The sequence below is a fragment of the Lipotes vexillifer genome, unplaced genomic scaffold, assembly GCF_000442215.2.
Source record: "Lipotes vexillifer unplaced genomic scaffold, Lipotes_vexillifer_v1.1 scaffold393, whole genome shotgun sequence".
NCBI classification, from domain to species: domain Eukaryota; kingdom Metazoa; phylum Chordata; class Mammalia; order Artiodactyla; family Lipotidae; genus Lipotes; species Lipotes vexillifer.
The window spans coordinates 329,793-342,274 of NW_006774564.1; positions in this window are offsets into that span (position 1 = coordinate 329,793).

Genomic DNA, 12,482 nt, shown 5'->3' on the forward strand with positions numbered 1-12,482 from the left:
CTATTAGAAAAGAAGAAAGGTCTCAAATCAATGACTTCAGCTTCTACCTTAAGAAACTAGAAAAAGAAGAATAAATTAAACCCAAAGCAAGCAGAAGAAAGAAAATAATAAAGATAACAGCAGAAATCGATGAAACAGAAAACAGAAAAATAATCAAGAAAATCAATCAAGCAAAAGCTGGTTCTTTAAACATATCAATAAAATTGACAAACCTCTAGTTTGACTAATCAAGAAAAAAGAAGACAAAGTTACAGGGGACATCGCCACAGGTGATGAAATTTAGATGAAATTAAAAAACTTTTTTTGAAAGACAAACTACCAAAGCTAAATAAATTTTATTTCTAGTTAAAAAGTCTTCCCATAAAGAAAACTCCAGGGCCAGATGACTTCAGAAGAAAATTTTATCAAACATTTAAGGATGAAATATCATCAATTTCATCAAAACTCTTCCAGCAAAATGAAGAGATTAGTTCCTAACTGAGTCTGCAAAACTGGTGCTGTTTTGATACTGAAATCAGACATACACTACAAGAAAAATATAGACCAATAGCCTTCATGAAATTAATACAAAAAGATTCTTAGTAATTTTAGTAAAGTGAATTGAACGATACATGAAAAAGATAACATATATGTCCAGTGGGATTTATCCCAGAACCCAATCTATCATTCAAAACCCAATCTGTAATTCATAGGTTAACAGACTAAAAAATAAAATCTTATCATTATGTCAATAGATGCATAAAAAATATCTGACAAAAATCTACTATCCCTGATATAAATTCTTAGTAAGATAAGAATAGAAGGGAACTTCCTCCATCTGATATAAGGCAACTATGAAAAACCTACAACAAATATCATATTGGAAGGCTAAAGTCTTTCTCCTAAGATCAGAAACAAGGCAAGGATGGCCACTCCCACTATTTCTAGCCAACATTGTATTGGAGTTTCCAGCCAGTGGAATAAGGCAAGGAAAAGAAATAATAGACATTCTGATTGGAAAAGAAGTAAATTGTCTTTATTTGCAGATGACATGACTGTCTATGTAGAAAATCGTATATAAGTTCCATATGCAAAAATTAATTATACTTCTTTATTCTGGTAATGAACAACCAGAAATTTGAATTTAAAAAAATACCATTTGCAACAGCAATAGCAACAAACAATACCTGAGGTTAAATTTAATGAAAACTATGCAATATCTGAACACTGGAAGATACAGAACATTGCTGAAAGAAATTAAAGAAGACCTAATGAAATGAAGAGATACATTGTCTTCATACATTGTAAGGTTCTGTGTTGTTGAGATGGCAATTCTCTCCCAAACTGATCTCTTAAATTTACACCACCTTAATCAAATTCCTGGAGACTTCTTTGAAGAAACTGAAAAGTTGATTTTAAAATGTATATGAAAATTCAAAAGACCCAGACTAGTCAAAACAACTTTGAAAACGAAAAAAAGTTGGAGTACTAACACTACTTAATTTCAAGACTGACTATAAAACCACAGCAATCAAGATGGTATGGTATTTGTGTAAAAATAGATGAATTGATTGATGGAACAGAACGTAGAGTCCAGAAATAGACCCACACATAATGGTCAATTGATTTTCAAGAAAGATGCCAAGGCAACTAAATGGGAAAAGGACAATCTTTTCAGCAAACGGTGCTGGAACAATTGGATAGCCATATGCAATAAATGACCCTCAACACTTACTTAACACCTTATACAAAAACCAACTTGCAATGGATCATAGGGACTTCCCTGATGGTCCAGTGGCTAAGACTTTGCGTTCTAATGCAGGGGGTGCATTTGGGGAGCTAAGATCCCACATGCCTCATGGACAAAAAAACAAAACATAAAATGGAAGTGATATTGTAACAAATTCAATAAAAACCTTAAAAATGGTCCACATCAAAAAAAAAAACCTTAAAAAAAAAGTAGACCATAGACTTGAATATGAGGCTAAAACTATAAAATTTCTAAGAGAAAACCTAGGGGAAAGTCTTAGTGGCCTTGGGCTTGGCAAAGATTTCTTAAATATGATGCAAAAAGCACAAACTATACAACCCAAAATAAGTAAATTAGATATACAAGTAAAAATAAATAATCAAAATTAAATGTTTTGTCCTTCAAAAGGCACTGTTAAAACAATGGAATGGTTAGTTAGTCTTTAGAGACTGGGAGAAAATATTTGCAGAATATATATCTGACACAGGAGTTGTAACTAAAATATACGAAGAACTCTAACAATTCCATAAGAAGATGAATAATCAAATTAAAAATGGGAGCTTCCCTGGTGGCACAGTGGTTGAGAGTCCGCCTGCCAATGCAGGGGACACGGGCTCGTGCCCCTGTACGGGAAGATCCCACATGCCGCGGAGCGCCTGGGCCCGTGAGCCATGGCTGCTGAGTCTGCGCGTCCGGAGCCTGTGCTCCGCAACGGGAGAGGCCACAACAGTGAGAGGCCCGCATACCACAAAAATAAATAAATAAATAAATAAATAAATAAATAAATATGGGCAAAATATTTAATAGTCACTTCACTATACACAAATTAAGTGAGTTACTATTGTATAACTACTAGAACAGCTAAAATTAAATCAACTTACCTTTCTAAGCCCTGGCAAAGATCCATGTAGTGGAACTGGAACTGTCATTCATTACTGGTGTGAGTGTAAAATGGTAAAATCATTTTACAAAATGGTTTGGAAGTTTCTGAGGAAGCTAAATATACATCTACCATATGATTCACTCATTCCATAACCACGTATTTACCCAAGAAAAACTATGTCCACATAAATACTTGTATGTAAATGTTTATGGCACTTTTATTTGTAATAGTCCCAAACTGGGAACAATCCAGATGTCCACCAACAGGTGAATGAATAAGCAAATTGTGATAGAGCTACACAACGGAATCCTACTCAGCAATGACAACACTGATGCACACAACAACATGCATAAATCTCAAAGTAATTACTCGGATTGAAAAAAGCCAGATAAAAAAGAGTGTGTACTTACTGTACGACCCCATTTATATAATTTTCTGTTGCACAAAGTACAAACTATAGTAACAGAGAGCAGATCAGTAGTTAAGTGGAAGGAGGGATTACCAAAGGGCATGAGGAAAGTTTGGGGAGCAATGGGTTTGTTACCTTGATTGTAGTGATTGTTTCACAGATGTATACATGTGTAAAAATTTATCAAGTTGCATACATTAAGTATGTAAAGTTTTTTGCATGTTACTTATACCTCAGTAAGGGTGTAAAACGAAAGGAATTCTTTTTTTTTTTGCAGTACATGGACTTCTCACTGTTGTGGCCTCTCCCGTTGCGGAGCACAGGCTCCACGGCCATGGCTCACAGGCACAGCCGCTCTGCGGCATGTGGGATCCTCCCCGACTGGGGCACAAACCGGTGTCCCCTGTATCGGCAGGCGGACTCTCAACCACTGCGCCACCAGGGAAGCCCAGGAATTCATTTTTGATTGCTATCCACTGTACACTCAAACATAAACTAAATTACAATGTGCAATGTAATCTGATATATACATTTCATTCCATTCCATTTAATTGAAAATATACTCTGATCATGATCTACAAAGTTGATTTCATACTTCTGTAGTGGATTGAGATCTGTAGTTTGAAAAACACGGCTTTAAAATATGTTTGAAAAATGAATGGCTTGAGTCCAAAACAGTCTCTTACCCTGACAAGCCCCTCTGAGTCAGTTTCTATGTCTTGACCACTAACTTTCATCTCCCCTTCTGTTAATGTGGTTGAGGAATTATAGAACCTTAAAGAAGTCCTAATCTTTCCAATTCTTGCATAGGAAACTGAGACTTACACTCCCCCTTTTGCCATGATCTGCCACTGACTTGTTCGGGAGATTGTTGATCTTATGATCTCATAATGAAAATTCTTCTGTGATGACTCTAGGCAAAAGGAACACTATGGGGGGCTTTTGAGGAACAGTGAGGTGGCAGCTACCGACCACACAGTTGCTGTGGTTGCCAAGGCTTTTGGACTTTACCAACATGGGTAGCAGCTGCTATTAGTTATCATTTCTCTCATAAAAGAAAGCTAGCAGGCTCTGGCAGTGAACCAACTCTCTGTGATGACTTATTTAGTTTCTGCAGAATTTACTTTTAGTCGTTGTTTTTGCCCGTGCATGAAGGCCATATGGAAAGTGGTTCCTTGTTTCCTAACATCCAGTACGTTAACAGTGGTAGCTGTCTGTGCACAACAGCGTTTAGCAAAGAAGAGAAAAAACTAGGAGAGGGGAGAAAAGAATAAAAAGTGATGAAAGAAATCTAGGCTTGGGGTACTTCAAGTTCTGCTGTGAATTAGGTTCCCGTATGCAACTTTATATTCATGTGCCTGGCAGTCTCTCTTCAATTACACATAGTTTTATGTCACAGGAAGTGGTATAATGTGCAAATTCAGTCCACTTTATGGCCATGAAGATTTTATTTTATTTTACTTTATATTTTTTATTGGAGTATAGTTGATTTACAATGTTGTGTTAGTTTCAGGTGTACAGTAAAGTGAATCAGTTGTACATATACATATATTCTCTCTTTTTTCTTTTCCCATATAGGTCATTACAGAGTATTGAGTAGAGTTCCCTGTGCTATACAGTAGGTCCTTATTAGTTATCTATTTTATATATAGTGGTGTGTATATGTCAATCCCACTCTCCCAATTTATCCACCCCTGCTTTCCCCCCAGGTAACCATAAGTTTTTCTTCTACATCTGTGACTCTATTTCTGTTTTGTAAATAAGTTCATTTGTACCATATTTTTTAGATTCCACATATAAGCGATATCATATGATATTTGTCTTTATCTGTCTGACTTACTTCACTCAGTATGACAATATGTCCATGAAGCTTTTTTTTTTTTTGCAGTACGCGGGCCTCTCACTGCTGTGGCCTCTCCCTTTGCAGAGCACAGGCTCCGGACGCGCAGGCTCAGCGGCCATGGCCCAGCCGCTCCGCGGCATGTGGGATCTTCCCGGACCGGGGCACAAACCCGTGTCCCCTGCATCGGTAGGCGGACTCTCAACCACTGCGCCATCGGGGAAGCCCTCTATGAAGCTTTTAATCAATGAATTCGGAATCAAAAGAAGATGGAACTCAGGCAGAAGTTTGGCTTGTGATTCTGGCCTCAGCATGTTTCTAGAAAGTGGCTGTGGACAAGCTACTGGAAGAGTTGCTATTATTTCCCAAGACCGCAGCCTCTCCATGGTTCCAGAAGGACCAGTGCCGTAGATGTCCAAACTAAGTTCATGGCACACATAGGAGAGACAGAATTGTAAAGAAGAGCTTAAATTTCCAGGTTTGGCAGAGTGGCCTAGGTCTCAGTTGATTTAGCTCCCAAAGTCTAGATCTAGAGTCTGCTCAGATAAGCAGTAGCCAGAAGTTGTAAGTTCAGAATCTGAACACTCTCCTCTGGAGTGGGAAATCAGTTTATTGATGCTATTGCCTCTGGGCAAATAGATTTCAGTATCGAGTTCACACCTTCCTTACTTAGAACTAAGAGAGAGCATGACAGAGTGACAAATACCTGGTTTTGGTGTCAGGCACACCTTGATTCAGATTCTGTCTCTGCTGCCTGCCAGCCTTGTGGCCTTGGGAAAATTGCTTAACCTCTCTGAACTTCAGACTTCCCATTTAGAGCAGTAGCTCTCAGCTGGGAGTGATTTAGCATCCCCCTCCCAGGGAACATTTCATAACATCTAGAGACATTTTTGATCATCACGACTCATGACTTGGGGGCGAGGGGATGCTCTTGGCATTTGGTGGGTAGAGGCCATGGATGCTGCTAAACATCCTACAATGCACAGACAGCTCCTCACAGTAAAGAATTATGTCGATAGAGCTGAGCTTGGGAAATCCTTGTTGAGAGATAATGTATGCAAGTGTGTGGCATAAAACAGGTGCTGAATCGGTGGTACTATCATTACCAAACGATCAATTCAGTGTGGCTAATTGAAAAACAGATTCTGGGGAAGCAAGAACTGTGCAAGTGTGCCTTAGGTTTTGGAAAAGTCCCCAACAGTGCTACCTGCAATCCACTCAACAGTTAATGCAGGTGCAGCAAAGAGGTTCCAAGTGGGGGGCTCTGGAGCCAGCCTGCTTGGATCCATATCCTGGCTTTACCACTTACTACATGGGTATTCTTGCTCAAGTCATTTAACCTCAGTCTACTTATCTATAAAATGAGGACAACAATGATACCTGCCTCACAGAGACGTGTTAAGACACACAAAGGATGGGTCTGCATAGCTTAGCAGCTGCTCAACTCATACTTTCTATTATTACAAAGGGAGTAGTTATGGAGCCAGTGCTGAGAGGGGCACTGATTTTAATCAGAAACTCTGAACTTTTTTTATATGAACTGTGAAGAGGAACACAAACCAGACAGAAATGGATAATTCACACAGTAATAAAAGTTCATCAACCCGCTAAGGACCCAGTATGTGTTGCTGGGCAGGTTGCCAGGTGTTTATAAATATCATCTCACTAAATCTCCTTGACAATTCTTTGAAATGGCTTTCATTAACCTATTTCAGGCTTATTTTACAGATATGGAAAGAGGCTCCAAACAAAGTAACTTGCCCAGACTCACACAGCCCTAAGGGGTAGAGCTAGGGTTCTAAATCCAGGTAGGACTCTAGCCTGTGCTTTTGTGGGCTGAAATTCAGAAATGCCCACTTCAGGGTAGATTCCAGGATATAAAATATTCAGCTGGTTGGTGTGTTCTGTGTTTAAGGAAGGGAGGAAAAATGTAAAGCCAAGCCCCTGTCTCTAGTACCGGCTGGGAAAAGGGGCTTGCGGTATTTGGGGATGAGGCAAGGGGAGCAGGACACAAGTGACAGGAGCAGTCCTTGCTCTTGTCCAGTGACAATTACTAAGTCCAGGAAAGCCTCCTTGCCTTGCAGAGTAACGTAAAGTTCCTCATGGAGAACATTTCTTGGTAATGGCCGAGGCTTGGCAGCCTGAGAGAAGGGATGTGGGCCGTTAGGTTACTCCCTGTTGGTACTTTCTGCCACAAGGGGATATTTTCTAGAGGATTCCTGAAACGTCCCTCCTCTCACTAAATGTTTCATGAAGCTAGTGTGGTGTGTGTGTGTGTGTGTGTGTGTGTGTGTGTGTGTCTAGTGGGATGAGACCACAATAGCTTGGGCCTGGGGAGCCGGCAGAACCAGGAAAAGGTCTCTGGTAAAAAGGTGGCCTTCCTCTAAACAAACAGTTCTGTTTAGATATGGGTGGAAATGGCACCTAAAAATAGCCAAGAGGCCTGAATGTACCCCAGGAGTAATGGTGTTAGAGAGTCGCACCCACCGGTGCTCGGGGCTGGGGCTGTGAAATAGGTGTTTCATGGCTCTCCTGCAGGTCCCCTTCACCCCATCGCTATTGGAAGTCATCACAAGCTGCTTGCACCCAGAAAACTGTCTGGGCAGACCTCCAGGCCCCCTGCTTCACTGCACAGACCATGCTGCTTGAGGCCTTGTTGGGAACTCTGGGCCACACTCACCCAGCAGAAGCTGGGGAGAAGCCAAGCCACTAGGAGAGGACACTAGGCCTCGGGGTCCTAGTGGGTTCCATGGGAGGCTGTGTTCCTCCCCCCGCAGCAATGCTCTCTCAAGTTCACTAGCCTGGTTGTTTAAATATAGGAGAGGAAACAGCTGCTGGCTGGGCGGAAGTTTCTGAGGAGACAGGGTTTCGGCGGGGGCTTGCTAAGGCTGATAAGGACACAGGGTGTGCTCCCAGATGGACGTCTGCTGATTTGCTTTGGGCCTTTCTGACACTGCCCTGAGCCACAGGTGTCAGAACTTGGCTCCAAGTTCATGACTGACATGGCAAGGAGCACCTTCCTGCTTAGGCCAGCTCGAGCCCAGGTGATGTGTGCAGGATCGTGGAAGGTGAGGGCGGGCTGTGTGCCAAAGCACGTGCCAAGGGCGCTGTCCTGTCAGGCAGAGCCCAAGCCCGGCTCTCTTACAACAGGACTGTCAGAGGAATCCCAGCCTCAGGCTCCGCTGATGGGAGCTGGGGAGGGAGACACAGCGCCCAGATCAGTCACCTCGGGGGAATCGCAGAAGCTGCAGTTCCGGGACTCTCGGGGCGTGTAAGTGAGTGGGTACCCACGCCCGCCGCAGAGCATGGGCATCACGGCTGGGCCTGATCTTAATGGGGGCGCCCCTCTCTGGGCCGGGCTGTGCTGACAAGAGTGGCTCAGGTCTGCGGTCTGCGGGGAACACCCCCTCTCGCATCCCTTGCTCGCAGACTCCCAGAGGAGCATGTCCGGCCGGGTGTAACACCAGCGTGCTCAAATTGTGTGGCGGATGAATCAGCCCCAGAGTTCCACACCCTCCACCCCCGCGTTACAGCTGAGCTGACGGCGCAGTGACCCCCTGGGGCTGCCTGGGAACCAGTACTGCCCCCCACCAAGGCCCCCCGCCGCCACCCGAGAGCTCCACCTCCTTGTTCCTGCTTCCCTCCAGTTCTCAGACCTACGGCTGGACTCAGCTGCCTGTGAGGACCCGGCCCATCGCCTCAGCGCAGGGCACCTTTAGTTCCTCGAAGGGACCTCCTTCCTTGTCATCTGCTCCTGAGGAGACTGACAGCGTCACCCGCTCCCATGAGGAAGCACACAGCCCCTTCCTCGCCCAACATCCAGGGCCTGAAAACTCCCCTCCGCTGGTGTTTCCTTCATCAAATAAGCAGGGCTGCGGACTGGCAGGGGGCAGTTTAGGAAACTGGTGTTTCCTCTTCCAGACCCAGGGAATGAGGCTCAGGCTTACTCGGTGGGAGTCCTGGCTGGGCAACCCCTGTGACCCAGTCTATGTCCCACCAGCTGTGCCAGTAGGCAGTCCGTGCGATGCTCAGAAAGGCCTTTCCAGGTTAGAGTCTGGGGTCAAGAACTAGCACTTCCCTCTAGAGGTTCCCACTTTAGGGGAAAAGCAGATCCTGTGGCTGTCTTACTGTTGAATTCCGGATTCCAGCTGCTCACCCCTGTCTCTCATCTGCAGAGACTGGCAAAACCCACCTCTCAAGGTTGCAACGGGACTGAACGAGCAGCCCGGGGCATGTGGCACAGGGGTTGGGCAGGTGACTGACTCAGGTGGATGCTGGCTCTACTGTCTACAAGCAGTGCTACCTTGTTGAGTTACATAACCTTTCTAAACGCAACTTCCCTACTGCAAAGAGCAGATGTGATGAAAAGGATGTGTTCTGTGATAGAGCCATGACAGGGATCAAGGGAGAGCATGTGACAGAGCACTAAGCATTGTGCCAGGCCCAGAGGGCGCCCGCAGGAGGGTTAGTGGCTGTCGCTGTATTACTGTGGCTCCCGACACATAGTAGGCAATATCTACTTGCTATTTTTTCTTTTCCTTCCTCATCTACCTGACTTGGAGGCGGTGTGGTATAGTGTGTGTGTGTGTGTGTGTGTGTGTGTGTGTGTGTGTGTGTGTGCCCACACTGCACACACACTTGCAAGGGGGCAGTGGTGCTGCTGGGTACTAGTTTGGACTTGGCCTCTAACTTACACACCTATTCTGTCTTTGAACCTTTCTTATCACCTGTGAAATCGGGAGTTTGACCTATTGTTTTCTCAGATCCATTTCAGCTTTAACATAGAATTTAACATTTAAAATGGCATTTATAAAAGGCTATGCATATACTCCGTTCATTTGGTCAAGACGCAGCCGTGTTCATCTTTGGAAGTGAAACTGGGGAGGAGTTGTGAGGCCTGCGGCAGTCTTGGGCCATTACACCAAGGCCCCTGTGCCTCTCTGTGGTTCTCTGCTGAGGCTCCGCCCTTTGCCCTCCTCCCTGAGGTTCTTGCATCTTCCTTCGCAAACCCCTCCTCCATCTCCCCCAGTCCCACCCTAGGCAGCGGCTGCCCTTGCCTCCCTGTAGATGTTTCCAGTCCATAGATTGCGTGGAGTTCACGTTGGTCATTTGTTCCATTTGCTCAGAAACAACAGCTAGCATTATTGGCAAGAAAGGGAGAGTGTGCCAACTCCAGAATCACATAAAAAGCTCTAGTCATGGGCACTGGGCAGGGCACGGGGGTGGGGGACAAAGGGCCGTGGGCTGGACTGTCTTGCAGTGACCTAGAGTTCTGTTGCCCCAGCTGAAGTCATTAAAGCGAGGTCTAGCCTTCCACTGGGAATGGCCAGAGCAGGCCAGTTGACTCATCTTGGGGGGACAAGGACAGAATGAGATGCTATTTTGGAAGCCGGGAGTGATTGGAGCTGGCTCCACAGCCCGGCTCTGAGCCTAAACTCTTGACCTAAAACAAACTTATTTCTTTGTTGCCTTGAAATCAGGAAAGATTCCACGGTTAATGAAAGATTGGATGATGTTTGGTGTTAAGGGTTGAGAGCAAATATAAATAGATGTAATTCAAGTTAAATTGTGGGCCTGATGTGCCCCCAGGTTTGCCATGCAGCTGTTTTGGCAGGAGTTGGCTGTAATATTCAGCAACCCTTACACCCTGCGCAGGAGGGGGCCCTTCCCAGTGGTGAATAGTGTCGAGTGACACGCCAGGCCCTCCAGAATGAATGACACGTGAGAAATGGAAACTATGATTATTGCTTGGGATAATCTTGCTCTTGAGACCGGTGCTGGGAGAGTGTCACCTGGGGCACGTCAGGGGCCAGAGTGGCTCTTAGGGGCCAGTGATCTGGCAGGCAGCATGTCTGGAACTGAGCATCTTCAGATCTGAGCTGCCTTTCCCCAGGCTCACAGAGGACTCATGGGTGGGGCGCTTGGGAGCCCACCGAGGTCGCCTGCTTCTGCTTCCCCGGGTAGGTGGGCGCCATCTCCAATGCTGACAAACCACTCGGAACGGGGTAAGCAAGTTACCCTGGCAACTGTGAAGGAGGGAGAGGAAGATGATACCGCCTCCTCCAAATCTTCTTTGGACACTTCCTGTTTCAGAAGCCAGGAGCACTGCTGGGGGATTTGGACAGGAGTAGAGCCGCTCCACTGAGAAACTGGGAGAGTCAGTGCCTAAGAGACCAGCATCTGGGGAGTCCTTCCTCTTGGATTCCCCAAAAGCCTGTATCTCACGGTTTGGGGAGGCTGGTAGGTGTGAAATGATTTTCCTTTAATTCAATATTTATCAAGCACCTCTTAGGTGGAGCAGTGGCTGGGCACTGGAGTGGCCCTGACCGTGCAACAAGGACCCTCCCCTGTAGCGCTCACACACTGGTAGAGGGGGAGGTCAGCAAGACTGTGGACCAGCTGCTGGGCCCACGTTGCTTCCCTCAGCCCTTGGTCAGGTATCTTTGTCACTTATCAAGGGGGAAATGAAGACACGGAATGAACAATTTGTCCACCATAATCCATTTAGAAACAGAGTTATAAAAGACAGATGAGCGTGTTTTGCAGCACAGGACTGGACAGGACAGTGACCTCTCCCCTGGAGCATGTCGGTGAGGGCGGAGTGGGAAGGGCCTGGCACCTGGATGAAGAGGCACGGATGTGCGTGCCGTCAAGCATCTCACTGTAGCTGAACGTCCATTAGGCACATCTGGGGTGCTCCAGGTGTAACTCATTAGCACCCACCACTGCACCCATCAGCATGGGTTGACAGGCAGACTGGTCAAGGATCAAGCGCAGCCATGAAAGAAGAAAAAATCAACCACAGACTTGGTTGGAGGGTCCTAGGCAGTTTGGGGATTCAGAGAGAGGGGGACCAGAATGACAAAGGAGCCAGTGAAGCAGAACAGGGATAGAGCCCCTCCAGCAAGAGACTGAGAGAATCAACCCTAAGAAAATGCAGGAACTGGGGAGCGCACCGTTATGCATTCCCAACCATGTGGACTCGCAGTTTTTCTGCTGGTGAAGAACCCTGGCTGCTTGCCCCAGGTTTGACCTTGAACTAGCCACTCTGGGCATCAGATTCCTCTGTTGCTCCCTCCCACTCCAAATCCTCATATTCTGGAAACCCCATACCAAACCCGGTGATCTGTCACACTACATCATGTGTCACACTAAATGGGCTAGCCAGGACTAGAGGTGGTTCTGGGTCCTGCAGATAGAGCAGTGACAAGCCAAGTGAGGAAAGGAATAAACTCTGATGAAGAGCTCTGGTTGTGAAAGGGGTAACATAGGAAATAAACAGAGTGAGATGACGGAGAGTGCATGTGTGTGTGTGTGTCTGTGCGTGTGTGTGTGGTGTGTGTGTAGAGGGCACCATTTTAGATAAATCACAGAGATGAGAGAATGAAATAGGCTATTGTATATAAAAATGCTGAAACCACAAACTGTAATGTAAGTAGCAGACATTCTCCCTGAGGGTGCCTTTGACCAGACCCAAACTTTGACCAGAAAAATGTTGCTCTCTATCTGTACTGGTTTGCAATTGAAGTTAGATGCAAAAAGCTATTTTTGGTGAGGAAGAGGTCTTCCTAGATCCCTCCTGACTCCGCAGTGGACGTAGAGACATATGGTCAGCATTCCT